This window comes from Sorghum bicolor, chromosome 1 (genome assembly GCF_000003195.3).
Source record: "Sorghum bicolor cultivar BTx623 chromosome 1, Sorghum_bicolor_NCBIv3, whole genome shotgun sequence".
NCBI lineage: Eukaryota > Viridiplantae > Streptophyta > Magnoliopsida > Poales > Poaceae > Sorghum > Sorghum bicolor.
Genome location: NC_012870.2, coordinates 68341216 through 68357084, shown reverse-complemented (window position 1 = coordinate 68357084; position 15869 = coordinate 68341216).

Here is a 15869-nt window from a genome sequence, read left to right as displayed (position 1 = left end):
TGGAGAGTGAGCAAAGTCTTTAAAATGCGTTTAGTAGGTCGATCTTCCTTATCCGACATGTCTTTCATATTCTTCTGTAATCAAATTTCTTGTTTCTCAGCTTAGGCTTTCATTTGGAGCTTCTTAGAAATCCTTCTTTGTCACCCAAATCACTCGTTTTAGTTCGTCAACCATCAAGCAATCTCTATAAACCTCTCACGAATTTTTCTAGCTTTTTCTATAACTTGTTCCCTATTTTTGGTGAGCATAATCTAATTTTGTTAGATGCTCCAAATTATCTTCTCATGAGATTCAAATACTTTATTTGAGTTCCTCATATTCTATAATGTCTTCGAGAGTTTTCCCGAATTTTCGGAGCTTTCGGAGTATTTTTCGTGGCTTAAATAATAATTCTGGACTTTTCTAGAATTATTTTATCCATAAAATTAATTAATTTCGAAAATAATAAATCTCTGATTTTCCACCAACTATCAAAGGCCTTTGTCTTTATTTACTAATGGGCTTTAATTTTATTTAGACCTATTAGTAAAGGTGGAAGATGTATCATCAATTAGTACCATATTGCTAGTTGATTTAGATGTGAAGAGTTTTCCTCCCTATATATACGTACCGACCTCTTAGGCAAAGCATATCAAAACTACTCTAAGAGAATCTCTAGTTTGAGAAACCTCATGTGTAGTAAATTGGATTGTTCTCCTCCTTTTTATTCTCTTGTCGCCACCAGCCAGTCCCTACCATCGTTTGTTGATTTCCGGACATCTTGCGATTCTTGTCTTCAGCACTGGTCAAATTAGCCGCACATCGGTCTCTGGTGAGGACACCTCTTTCATGACCTTATACATTATTTTCAATCGCGTTGTATCGTATTTGTCTGAAAATGCCAATTTTGAACTTCCAGGTCCACTTCTTTCATCCTGCCGCTAAGCACTATGGCCAACTTTGGCGACCCTGCTTGTCGAGAAGTCAGCTCCTACCCTGCTTGTTGTTCTGTGCGCCGGCCATCCACTCTAGAGACCTGAGACGTCCTTGCTAGCCGCTGCCGCTGTGGCTATTGTTTGAAGCCTTCTCGTTCATCCGTGCAAGTCGCGAGGCACCTACTGGTGGTAATGAAACTCCTTGCACCGTCATCTCTCTATGGCATGCTCTCTGTTTTGATCACACTACTACTGAACGTTCACATGCAACCATGCGCCGTCCGTGTGCTCTCGCTGATTGCTAGCCTGATGACAGCAGGATGACATCACATGAGTATTATTGCCGTTTTCCTTTAGAAAAATAAATCCAGAAATACAAAGAAAATACACTAGTTTGTTTAGGCCATATCTTCTCTGTTTTAACTCCGATTTTCGTGATCTTTACGTCCGTGTGATCGTAGCGCTGTGTAGAATCTTTTTTATAAACTTTTCATACTATTTTTATATGATTGGTGTACTGTTCTAATTGTAGCCTTTGTTTGCTTCGTGTATGTTTGTTGTCGTATGTTTGTGATCGATGGTCGGAATTAGTCGGTGAGCAATTCGTGGTGATCAAGAGTGCTTCAGTGATCAAGATCAGAGCCTTGGCAACTAGTAAGACCAGCAGGATCAGCAAGAGCAATTGGATTAAGGCAAGTATAGCATTTGGGTTTTATTTCTGTGACCATGATCTTGTGACTAGATTAATGTTAAGTAATAAATGATAAAAATGACTTTTTAGCCACTTGATGATTTATCTGTAAGTGATAACCGGGACAACAGTGCAACCATGAGGGCTATAATGGCTCTGGCTTTAGCTCAGTATGAAGACCTTTTCTAGCTTGTTAGAGGTTACCCGAAAGGGCGGAGGGGCTGAACCGTTTTGGGTATAGTGTGGCCTCTGTCTGTATGTGTATAGGCTGCGAGTCATTGTGCCATCGGAAGGGGGGCTCTATATCTGCGCGCAAAGGAAACCTTGCGGCCCTAACTTGTTAGATGAACTTTTGAAAGGCTTCATAGTGATCCCTGCCGACCTTCCTTGGAAGTGGGTTAAGAGGCTGATCACCTCGGGCGAAAGGGTAAATCATGACTCATGGGTAAAGATGTGCAACCTCTGCAGAGTGTAAAACTGGTATACTAGCCGTGCTCACGGTCATGAGCGGCCTTGGGGATTCTTGCATCGACGGTGATGACTCTTGTGTGTTAAATATGCTCATTATTTATTATTTAATGCTCTACATTATTTATGTCACATTGATCATGAGATTGTGGAAGCTATATAATCTAGTTGCTATACTTGTGGAGTTCGACATGGACTCACTCTTGCTATTTCCCCCAAACCTCAGGAGAAGTTTAGGCTTGTGATCAACCAGTCAGTTGGATCCTGTAGAGAGAAGTTAATACCCGAAGTTTGGAGTTGTCTATCCGCTGTTTGTTATCAAAGGTTATCTCTTTTATACTAAGTACGTTATATATTTACGCATTGTCTTTTGATATTACCCCTTATTTGTAGCTATATGTGAGATTTGACTTCTAAGACTCACATATGGTGCATATCTGGTTTTGTCCTTAAAATCGGGTATTACATACGTGATAAGATGAATAAAACTAGATCCCACTTGTATATATTTCGAAGATTTTTTTCTAGTAATAATTTATGCGTACTAACTTATAATATATAACTTATAACATATAAGTTATGTGAAAAACTTAAACTCAAGAGTTATCAAAACACAACTTATTTACAAAGAGTTATTAAACATAAAGGAACAATACCGTTGTGTTCTATGCGACGAGACGAATAAAAATAGACCCTAATTGCATTTATTTTAAAAAAAGTATTTTAGTAGCAATTTATGTGTACTAACTTATAACACATTAGTTGAGTACAAAAGTTATATGAAATAACTTATCATAGTAACTTATGTAGACAAGTTATATAGAACTACCTATGTACACAAGTTATTAAACACAAAAGAATAAATTAAACTTATAGCTTGTGCCAGTGCAAACATAAAAAGTTATTAACGCACAAGGGAAAGAGTTAACTTATAACTTATACTACAATTTAGAAACACAAAAGTTATAAAACACAATTTATGTACATAACTTTTTCGTATAACTTGTGCAACTAAGTTATAGTTATAACTTATATGTTATAAATACTTAGTACAGATAAATTATACTAAAACAAAGTTTTTCAAAAAATATATAAGTGGGATTTAGTTTTGTTTGTCTCGTCGCGCAGAAAACACCGGTGCAAATAGAATAAACCGTTTAAAAGCTATAGCAAATTTAAATAAATATTTCGCTTTTTAAAAGTGACGTCAGCATGAAATCAGCGGATCGCTCCTATACTTTGTCGGAGTTAAATCGTTCGCTGAGTTCATTTTAAATGAACGACCGCTGTAGTGGAATTGTGGAGCAGGACGGAGGTAAACCGATAAGAGCCGGTACGTGCCGATGGTAAAGTAAAATTTCAAGATTCGCTCTGATGATTAGCAAGAGAGATAATAAAAAATTGTTTCATGAGATCTCAATACGAATGTTGTGGTCTATATTGTGACGATATATGCTTTTAAGAGAAAAAAAAACATACTGATTCATACGGGGCCGGACATGCATGCCCTGTCTGAGTTGCTGACTATACGAGCGCAAGGATCGTTGTCATATGCCGCCACTACAGCCTTGGCTTGGCGGTGTGGTATACACCCCCCGTGTCAAAATAACTATCGTTTTAGATTTTTATGTCACAAATTTGACTAAATTTACAGAAAAATACATGCAATATTTATATCTCTAAATAAATTTCTTAAAAAGTTAGATTCAAAGATCTTTCCGGTGATACTAATTATGTACCATAAGTATTAATACTTTTTAATATATATTTAGTTAAAGTTATTTTTCGTGAAGCGGGAACGACAGTTATTTTGGATGGAGGGAGTACTCTGAAACAACCTTGAGCTCATTTAATCATTATATCAGATGGCAAATATCATCTATTACTTTTAAATATTTGTAAGTCATTTATTTAATTAGATTGAACGGTTAGTAATCATCAATTACACCGTAGGAGGTAATAATAAAATATATATTTATATTTATTTTTATTTTATAAATTAGGATAAATAATAAAGTTTTAGATGTAAAAGAATTTTTTTTCTAAATCTAATTGAAGCACGTGTAGAGCGGATATAGTTAATTTCCTGGTGTGCCATGTTTAACCATGTTGTCTACTACAACTACTTTAGCACACCCTCAGCAGGTTTTCTCAAGATGGCCATGTTGTCTTCAATCATGTCGTCAACTATGACTACTCGAGCACTCTCTCGACGGGCTCCCTCGAGCAGGTCATGCTATCTTCAACCATGTCATCGGCTAAGACAACTCGAGTACACCCTCAATAAGTTCCCTCAAGCTTGTCATACCGTCTTCGACCAGATCGTTGAATACGACTACTCAAGCACTCTCTTGATAGACACCTTTGAGTCGGTCACACCGTCTTTGATCACTTCATCGCTTATGACTGCTTGGGCACGTCGCCCGGTAGGCTCTCTCAAGCTGGTCACGCCATCTCTAACCACACCGTCAACGTTGACCGCTCGAGCATGCCTCCGTTTGGCTGCCTCAAGTCGGTTACGCTGCCTCTGACCATGTTTCTAGCTACGACTACTTGGGCACGCCTTTTGTCAGACCCCTCAAAGTTGATCACATCACCATTGGCAATGTCCTCGGCCACACTGCTTGAACACACCATTGTTAGGCTTCACCTAAATCGTCATTGGGTATGCTCGTCACGTCCTTAGGATCAGAAGAGGACAACAACTTCAAGATTAGTCTACAATTGATTTCTTATCTAAAACGGCTCCAGCTCTTCTACCATTTACTAGAAAACAATTCCTCTTCTAAGGCTCTATTTCAACCTGCCCTAGCTAAAGGGTAGTTGGGGTTGTTTGATTTCTCTAGCTAATTGGAGTTTATTTACCATGTTGCCCTTACTTTGTTGAGCTTATTGTTGACACGGAACAACTAAAGTGATTATGTATATTTATCCTTTAGCTAAAGTTTAGCTAAGAGCCGCTCCAAATTTGGATCTCTAGCGGCTCCACTTTAACCGCTGCGCCACTCCACGTCTGGCCTGTCTTGGTCTCGCTCACTTCTCGCCCACCTATCGTATCAGTTCGGCTTCGTCCGTCAAGCAGTATTCAAACAGGACCGTGTGGTACGGCTTTTCCACAAGCCCTAAGCTGTGGCAAGTAATAGTTCTATCTGCGAACACAGAAACACATTAGTTAGAGAAATATGTGTTCGATCTTGAACCGTTAGTTGTTGAGCTAGAAGGTTGTATGACGAATATTCTTCACAAACCGAGAGCTGCACTTTAATTTAATTATTGCGTGCATTATATTGTCGCGGGCGTCAAGACGGGGACGGCACCCCAGAAATCTCTACAAACTTGTGTTGTAGTACATATATATCCCGAGGATCTAATCATACGGAAAATCTCCCTCCAGCTTATAGACAAATGCATGAGACGCGAATGTCACGGAATGTCGGGATCGGAGCCGAGAATTTACACGGCGCCGAGGCGAACACATAGGCGTTGCAAGGTTTATGTCATAATAAATATTATAAATGAAAATGAAATGTAGCTGAAATCTATACTAAGACCGGTCTAAAGCCAAGCCAGAGGGGGTTTTGTCGCGAGCTGGCGAAATCATCGTCGCAACCTCGCCGGACTTGGCTACTTATTAAAGGCATGCATTCAAAAGGGTGGCAAGCTGGCCGGGCTAGCTATATACAAGTGGAGAGCAACTTCAATTGCCGGAGATCTCCGGCCGCGATACGACGACGCTGACACGATGCGCGCCACGTACTATACGTACGTAGTACATCAAGTGACCGCGCGGCCGCCCCGCTTTTCCCTCGTGGTTTTCGGCTGGCACGTACGCCTATGTACAGGGTTTAACTCCGACCTGGAAGTACTACACTGGCTTGGTTTTCGACTGGCACACGTACGCCAACTTATTAGGACACATTCAATAATCAATAGTGACAATGAGGTCCGAGTTTTTATCGGGGTTTAATTCTCTACCCGTTTAATCTAAGCTAATGACATACTAAATCTATTTATTAGTCTGAAAAATTATGACTGAAAATATTGTTCACTCACTACGGGAAACAGGAGCTTTGCCGAAGGCCAAGCTTTGCCGAGAGCCAGACCCTCGGCAAAGCCTTCCTTTGCCGAGAGCCAGGAAGGACTCTAAGCAAAGACTCTTTACCGACGGCTAGACTCTCGGCAAAGCCGAGCACTCAGCAAAACTAAAAAAACATGACTTATAAGAGAAGCGAACGAATATGCATACATGAGAACGGTTTTCTAAAGCTAAACCTAAGACAAAAACGATGAAGTAGGAGTCATTTTTTGGCTAGAAGCTGAAGTCACCAAAACGTGATTTTCCTTGGCTTCATTGATTTGCAGTAGTCCACCCTACCAAAGAGGATCTAAGCTAGCATATATACGAACGAACCCAGCAAATAGCAAGGAGCTCCACGTTAAACACTACTGGATCCAGCTTCTTTGCCGAGAGCCGAGGGCTCTCGGCAAAGGCCTAAAAGCCCTCGGCAAAGGCTTTGTCAAGGGCCTGCCATGTGGCTCTCGGCAAAGAAGCTCTCGGCAAAGAATTCTTTACCGAGACCCACGTGGCAGGCTCTCGGCAAAGACTTTGCCGAGGGCCAGAAACGCCCTCGGCAAAGCCTACGGCGCCGTCGAGAAACGTCAATATTGACGTCGTCTTTGCCGAGAGCCGTGCTGGCAGGCTCTCGGCAAAGATTCTTTATTTTTTTTAAAAAAAGCCTTTGCCGAGAGCCTGGCTGTCTGGCTCTCGGCAAAGGGGTTCTTTGCCGAGAGTCCTGCAGGAAGGCTCTCGGCAAAGACCACATTTGCCGAGAGCCAGACACCCAGGCTCTCGGCAAAGCTGTAGTTCTTCTGAACCCGGCTTTCTATCTTTGCCGAGTGCCAGCCATCCAGGCTCTCGGCAAAGCTGGGAATTTAGTTTTGTTTTTTTGTTTTTTCTCTGTTTTTTACATGCACAGCCACATATGTATATATATATATATATATATCACACATGAAACATATCGAAGTCCACAGATATCACAAATCCACATAGATATGACAAATCTAACATTACGTCCAACATAAACCATAAGTTCATAACATAAACCACAAGTTCATAACATAAACCACAAGTCCACATGAATATCACTCCTCAAAGTCGCTAGCGCCTCACCCCTAGTGCTGTGACTCTGACCCGTCGTCGTCGTGGCCTCCGTCGTGTCCCGAGCCCCCATCTGGCCAAGCCGACCAGGGTGAGTGCCCTCGAGGGTGTGGAGAGCTCGCACCTGCCCACGGCGCCCACATGGCCTGCCCTGGCACCGACGGGTACGGGTACGAGTACCCGGGGCGCGGAGGAGGGCTGCCGGACAACCCGGGGTGGCCGTGCTGCGGATGGGCACCAGGCCACGTGTGCTGCGTACTTGGGTGGCCATAAGTAGTAACCTGCCACCCACTGCCTGGAGAAGGGGTCGGGTTCGAACCCCATGACTGATGCTACATAATATAAAAGCGAACTCATTAGTATCTGCAGGACGGCCGCACAAGCCAAAGCAATAGACAAACATATATACACTCACCGGACTGCCTGCAGGGGCAAGAACAGGGGGTGGAACAGGGGGTGGAGCGAAGAGCGAGGGAGACAGCGGAGGCGCTGTAGAGCTCTGGATGGACTGGAAGTATCCGACTAGGTCCGAAATCTGACGCTGCGTGTGCTGCTGTTGTGCCTCCAAGTGGCGCCGATGGGCCTCGTCTCTGGCCGCCAGCTCGGCCGCCAGCTCTCGCCGATGAGCCTCCTTGTGGGGGTATAAACCCCTATACCCTCACGGGCCTATATGGGCCGCACCATCAGAGGTGGCTCGGCCCACAAGATGAAGACGTGCGGCGCACGACTGGTCGGCGTGCACCGCAATGCTACAAGATTTTGTACCAAATAGGATACTTTGCTTGTAACTCTGTCCCTTCAGGATATATAAGGAGGGCAGGGGTCCCCTAGAGGACAGACTATACACATCATATTCTCTCAGCACAAATCAATACAACCAGACGCAGGACGTAGGTATTACACCAACTCGGCGGCCGAACCTGGATAAAAAGCTTGTCCGTGTCTTGCGTCACCATCGAGTTCGTAATTTGCGCACCGTCTACCGATAAACTACTACCGTGGGTATACCCCAAGGTAGACTGCCGACTAGCTTTCGTCGACAGTGGCGCGCCAGGTAGGGGGTGTGCGTACAGCTCTCCCGACGAACAAGATGGCCATCATCCCCGACTTCGCGGCCATGGCGGACGACTTCACGTTCACCGTCAGCCTCAACAACTTCACCGCCATGACCACGGAGGAGGTGTAGATCCGATCTGCGCCAACCACTTCTTCATCGACGTCGGCGGCGGCTTCAACCACGCTGGCTACGGTTTCGACCACACCAGCAGCATCTCCGACCACGCCGACAATGCGTCACCTGCTTCCCTACTACAAAGAGAGGCAGATCGACGACATCGATCTGCTCGGGCTAACGACCAAGTTGTTTGGCCTACTTGCTCTGACCACCAGTCGCAATAATAATCGCCGCGAAGAACGGCACTACGACAACCGCGACCACCGTCACGATAACAAGTCCAAAAGCTCAAGGGCCAGACAATTTTGTCGTCACCGACCAGACTTTCATCCAAAGATAAGTACACTTCTAATATCTTATTTATTTTTGGCATAATATTTTTTATTATCCTTCAAAAACAACTTTTTGTTTAGCCACACTAGTTTTTTCTCCTACACGAGCTTTCCAGAGCCGGTACTGTCTCCGACTCCTCCCTACACGTGCACGAGATCCGCCCTCTGCGTTCCGGGTGGTCGGCAGTAGCTCTCTGGCGAGGCTGGCAATCCCACGCGTGTCTAGGTTCCGCACCTCATGCTGATTGTTGGCTAGACCAGAGCTGGTACAAGCTCCAGGATGAATTAACTACTCGTGCTAATTTTATAATAAAAAGTCTAAAACTTATCTCAGTGCTGATTTTTTATCTAGAGTTTATTTATACATCATGTACTACCTATTTTCTCTATATTTATTTTTCAGGAGTTTAGCCCAGTCGACAAGCTACGCTCGGGGACTCGTCGACTATTCCCTACGCTGTGCCCGGGGACTGCTCCGACCACCGAGCACGTTTACGTTCCTAACCACGCTCGGGGACTTGTCGACTACTCTCTATGCTATGCTCGAAGACTGTGCCGACCACCGAGCACGTTTACGTTCCCAACCACGCTCGGGGACTTGTCCACCGGTCCCTACGCCGTGCTCGGGGACTGTGCCGACCACCGAGCACTATACGCTCGGGGACTGGTCGACCAGCTCACCAATTTAAGAGCTTGGGGACTGCACCGACCACCGAGCACTATACGCTCGGGGACTGGTCGACCAGCCCACCAATTTGAGAATTCGGAGACTGTACCGACCACCGAGCGTTCTATGCTCGGGGACTGGTCGATTAGTCTATTCAATTGCATACGAGCATGATATGCTCGGGGACTGGTAAATTCAATTTTTTAGACCTTGCTACAAGGCTCATACTTCGCCTTCCAGCAAGCTCGGGGACTACATCGGTACGATGCATCTGGCGATGCATCTCAGTTTCAGAATTTCTTTGAGGACTTTTCTTTTGACCCTGGCACCACGTGCCTACGTCACCTACTACCAGGCTCGGGGACTAAGTGGGCACACTTCACCTTGCGGTGAATATGCTTGCTTTTTGAAAGACTATACTTTTCAGAAAAGTAAAGTGGGCACACTTCACCAGGAAAGAAATCTTTTTTAATTAAGAGCACCATGCATTCTTTGAACAACCTGCTTCTTCGATGTCAATGTTGATCAACTGTCTTTTGAGTTGGTCAAAATACCGTTGCAACTGTTTGGGCGACTTTCCTGTTTATTGAAGACGTCAAACCTCGCTGATCGAAGAAGCTCAAGACGGCGTGTTACATCACAATACATGGTGCTCGGGGACTAGCTGTGGGGGTATAAACCCCTATACCCTCACGGGCCTATATGGGCCGCACCATCAGAGGTGGCTCGGCCCACAAGATGAAGACGTGCGGCGCACGACTGGTCGGCGTGCACCGCAATGCTACAAGATTTTGTACCAAATAGGATACTTTGCTTGTAACTCTGTCCCTTCAGGATATATAAGGAGGGCAGGGGTCCCCTAGAGGACAGACTATACACATCATATTCTCTCAGCACAATTCAATACAACCAGACGCAGGACGTAGGTATTACGCCAACTCGGCGGCCGAACCTGGATAAAAAGCTTGTCCGTGTCTTGCGTCACCATCGAGTTCGTAGTTTGCGCACCGTCTACCGATAAACTACTACCGTGGGTATACCCCAAGGTAGACTGCCGACTAGCTTTCGTCGATGGTTAAACAATGCAAAAGAAGATTACACGTGCAATGGTTAAACAATGCAAAAGAAGATGTATATATGTAAAACTAATGGACGATGGATAAAGCTGTAGTTACCTGCATCGCAGCTATCTGCTGCACGGAGCTCGGCTGACGAGGCCGTATGGGGACGTCGGAGGTCGAGCTGCTCCCCTGCCGAACCTCGCGGAGCGTGGGTACGGTGGCCGGGTTGATTGCGCTGTGGGCAATCATGTACCGGCCGTGCTGCTTCCCTCCTCCCGTCCTCATGAGCAAGTCCGTGTCCAGTGGCTTGGTGGTAAGGTCGAAGTCATCCCCATGGCGCGTGCAAGCTGCAGTGGCGTACGCAGACATCTTCTCGTAGGCGGCAGTGTTGGTGTATGCATCGGGCCCGTCCTGTGGGTTGTAGACGTTGTTCGGATCCGACGCTCGCGCTGCGAGAAAAACACAAACAAGGTTGATTAAATGTAATGAGAATAAAGCGTTAGCAAAAATAAATAAACAAACAAAAAAAAGAAACATACATATGTGTCCATGTACCCTGGGAGGGGCACGCTCCCCTGGTGGTGTGACGCCCCTCTCGTCGCAGCCAGGCGGTTCTCCCGTCTTCTTCTGCGCTCCACGTACGCCTCCGGCCTCTGCCACGAGTCCACAATCTGAGCCCAACAGTCGGTGTGTGATTTGCACCAATCAGCAGGAAACTGCATGACAACGTGCATTTGATATGTCACAAGATGAATGAGAATTAATGTTTCATACTTATTTTTAAAGGCAGAATAAATGTTCCCTACTTATCTGCATGTACTGCTCTCTGGTGATATCAGTGTCGGGCAACATGATCATCTCCCTGGCCTGTTTCTTTGTCACCTTCTGGCCAAGCACCTCATGGTGGTAGGAGATGACACACTAGATGTGCGCCTCGGAGTACATGTCCTTCAGAATGCAAAGAAAGACATTCAAACTTTTTGGTGAGTTTATGGATATAGCCTCAAAATACACTCTCAAACATGAGTACCATTTTTCGAATGGCTATATTTTATTATTTCATGCACCTGCAGTTCAAATTTACTTTTTCAAAAAAATGCAAAGAAAATAAATGAATTGATGAAATATAGCAAAATGTTATAAAAAGCTCCCAAATTTTAACATGTGCTTGTATATAATATGCAAAGGCTATAGAAAAAGTCTAGGCACAAAAGTCAAAAAAAAACTTCAATCTTTGCCAAGGGCAAGTGCTAGCCCTCGGCAAAGGGGGTCTTTGCCGAGAGCCTGCAGTTGCCCTCGGCAAAGGTCACCTCTTTGCCGAGAGCCTAACGGCACGGCTCTCGGCAAAGGTGACGACTACGGCAGCCGTTCACGGCACGACATCTTTGCCGAGGGCTTGCCTTTGCCGAGAGCTCAGCTCTCGGCAAAGCTGACCTTTGCCGAGAGCCTGGCCGTCGGCAAAGGCTCTTCGCCGAGAGGATGACAGGGCTCTCGGCAAAGGCTGTCTTTGTCGAGCGTCTGGCTCTCGGCAAAGGCGGACTCTCGACAAAGCTCGCGTTTCCGGTAGTGAAAGGACAAACCCAGCGCTCGAGCATAGGAGTTTAATTGATCCGATAAATCTCTATTCGCTAGGACTTTTTTTATTAAAACATACGAGCATACGAGCATATACGGGTTTGTGATTTTGTCTAAGGAGTTTTTTTTATTCTCGGTACGAAAATTGTGGATTGTATCGAAAAAGTCAGAATGAAGAAAACTATAATTTTAGTATAAAAATTATATATAATAATCGTTGTCTGAGAGAAAACTAAAATTGAGACACTTAAATTTTTTTCAAGTCCAAAAAAAGGCGTAAATAAACCAGTCGCTGTCCGAGCGGGAGGCATGTGATCCGACACAACTGTGGAAGAAACTCCAGTGGGATGAAACTAGATTTTGTTTTTTGTGATGTGAAGTTTCTGTGCGTGGTGTTTACACGTGTGGAGCCTCGTCTGTGGTTAGTTCGATACATCAATCACCGTAAGCAAAATTAAAATTTAAACTAGCTAGCCCCTGCATTGAGGTCTGAAATCACTTCTCTGCACCTGGAAAGTGGAGGAAAAGAACCAAACATGGCCATTTAATGTGAGTATGTGACTACTTAAAACTGTAGTTCATTCATCTCGTCAACTCCCGATCAAAAGGCAGCGTGTTCCTACAGCACCTGCAGAAAAACTTGTGGGTGCAGGGGTGGCCACTGGCCACTACTACTGCCCACTGCTGGCCAGCGCGGCGACGACGACGACGACGACGAGCTCCCACGCTTAGCTTGCCGCGATGTGCTGCCACTGCCATGGATCGGACCGCCCCCATGCATCTTTCCTGGCCGCGGACGATCGAGTGGACCGGAGGCGCGCCGCATAGCCGCGGTTCCGGCCGGTCGCGGATGGGATGATTTGATCACCGGCCGGCCCTCGTCTCCTACTCCTGTCTGTGTCGTCGGAAAGCGCGCGGAGACGGCATGATGTCCCTCTGGTGACGGGGAAAGCCTTCAATATAAACCGCCACAGGCCTTTATCAGAGATTAAAGCATGATGCTGCCATACCGGTGGCTGCCTGCTGGTGCTGATGGCACTTGCAACTTGCCGGACATTTTGGCGGGTAGTAGCTGGACAACACGATGCCTGTAGGAGGCGCCGCCCGCGGGTCCGGGGACCCGGGATCGAATCTGCAGATTCTGTTTGCATCTCTGTCATCCTTTTGTTTTCTCATAAATGGCGAATTAGGTTAGACACAGTCATTTTTTTTTTATCAGTCGTCAATTTCACGCAGGCACATCTGCCAAATTTTGCAACCACCACCCCCTGCTCTAACTTACGTTTCTCCACGTGGCGTGTGTGGTGTATTTTTTATAGAAGTCAGCAGAGGAAATCTTAGCTTATTTTTTTTAATTTTTTTAATGTAGATCTATTAATTAAATTCACTCCCACGTGGAGTCAAACTCAGGCCCTAGATGCTACTCAGGTGCTTTAACCATGGCGTGTGGTATATTGTTTAGTATTGAAAGATACACTTCCCGCAAGATTTGTCCATAAACACACCACGACGTGTCGCGAATGAAATAGCCACACATATGCCCTATTAATTAGATGTAACAATGTATTAGCTAATTCTCTTTTATAGGAGGTTTAAATAGGGAATATAATAGTTAAAATGTAAATATTGCACTGTTGATATAAAAAAGGACAAGTATCGTGGAATATTTTCTTTCAATACCATGGAAAGGTGTTCTACAATGGAGGGAGTATTATACTAAGTATGTTTGATCATCATGTAACTATTTTATGAGGATATATAACAAGGGCATTGTAAAAAGTGTATTGTGAAATAACCCCAAAAAATCTAGGTCATAAAGTGAAAAATAATCATGCTCTTGAGCTGATAATAAGCAATTTATGAAAAGTGCACCGTTCCATATGGAAACCAGGGACTAGTAGACATTTGTGAAAGCAGAAAATAAAGGCTCAAGGCGTCAATGTCAAGATGATTTGTAGTGTGGCGACCGAAGACGAGCTATCAATAGGTCGCGTCGAAGGAACTCGACAAAATGATCCGGTACCTTCAAGAGATGGCAAAGATTATTAGCGACTATTATATTTCTATGGTAAATATAGAGGGGGCGGGCAAGGTTTCTAGGGGGCTTATGTTTTTGCCTAGTGCTTGTAGTAGAAGTACTCTTCTAGTGAACAAAATAGATATCATAATATCTCTACAAAGTTAAAATTCAGTAGTATAATATTAGCTATAGAAATATCTTAAATGTCTACCTGTTAAATTACCCCATAAAAAGATATAATTATACATATATTCATCACATAATTCCATATTAACTTTGGTCACTTTATCTAACACTTTAGACATGGATTTTGACTTCCATCTAGTTCTATTTGTTTATTAAAGCATCAAGTAAAATCAGCTAGAGGGATTATTATGGTTTATTAATATAACGTCCCATGACACACGCATACCTCTAAATGTCGTAATAATACCTTGGATGTAACAAATGGTTTTTAACTATAAAATAACGACTCACTCCACTTTCAAATTAAATGAGGGCAAAATAAAATGTAGTAAGAAGAGTAGGTCAGTAGTAGTTGTGGTTTTAAAATGGAGTGAGTTATTATAAATAAATCAATTTTAATAATCTTTCTAGGGTCATTACAACAAAACTGAAACAGTTATAATTGATAAGGCTGTCTGACAAATTGGCAAATCGTTTGGAAGAGCTGATTTAGTTTCAGTTTTGGATGCGGTTGTTATAGTTAAAAGCATTTTTCCTAAAAACAACGTGCACTGTTATACATGATGTATACCTCTATTACAGGAGTTTTCTTTAACCCTTTATTTGTGATATCACCGCAGCACCTTTCACCTTGCCAGGGCGTCCCAGTGATTTTTAAATAGCTAGTCTAGAAAGAATTATATTGACTAACAGAAAGATATCAAATAGCGCTAGCTAGTATAGTATAACTTATAAGAAATAACTCTCTTACTGCGGCTCAAATACACCTATAGTGTTTTTTTATTTCTAAGCTCAATCTAGCTAGCTATCTGAAAGTTACCACTGAAAATGTCCTAACAGTATCATACAGACATTATGAAAGGAACAATTACTCCATCCTCCACTACCATATTTATAGAGTCTTTGGTTAAGGGTGTTGAAGTTTAATATATATTGTAGCATTTTTGTTTTATTAATTAATTACTGTCCAATCATAGATTAGTTAGGCTCAAAAGATTCCTTTCGTAAAATATTCTCTAACTGTATTTTTAGTAGTCTATATTTAATATTTTATGCATATGTCCAAACATTCAGTTGATAGGTGATAAAATTTTCATTGTGGTTTCGTGAACCAAACAGGGAGCAACTCTAAGAGCTTGGTTATTCTTGTTATGGAGACTATTTTAGAATTTGTGTAGCAAAAAGTAGGCACCAACAGATATGTTATTTGGTTTTATAAAATAGAAAGTTGGCTATCCCTTAATTTTTTTTATAGCTGTATATAGCCAACCACTAATACTGACTATCTAATTTTGTAAAATAACAAAATTATTGTGAACTTTTTATTTTTTGATATTTTTTTTTATTTTACAAAATAACTAAACAATAGAAATTTTCTTTTGCACGGACCACATCAGCGCGCGGCACGAATCAATCAATGGACATCTACCGTTTCTCCGTGTTGCCGTATCGATCGGCCCACGTGGACGGCCGGGCGGTACGACGATCCGATGAAGGGCCGCGCATCCTGCACCTGCATGCACCGCCGTTCCATGAGGCGAGGCCGAGGCCCGGAGGACGAATCGTCGAATGCCTCCGCGCGCGACTCCATCGCACATCACATGGACGGATCGATCGGGA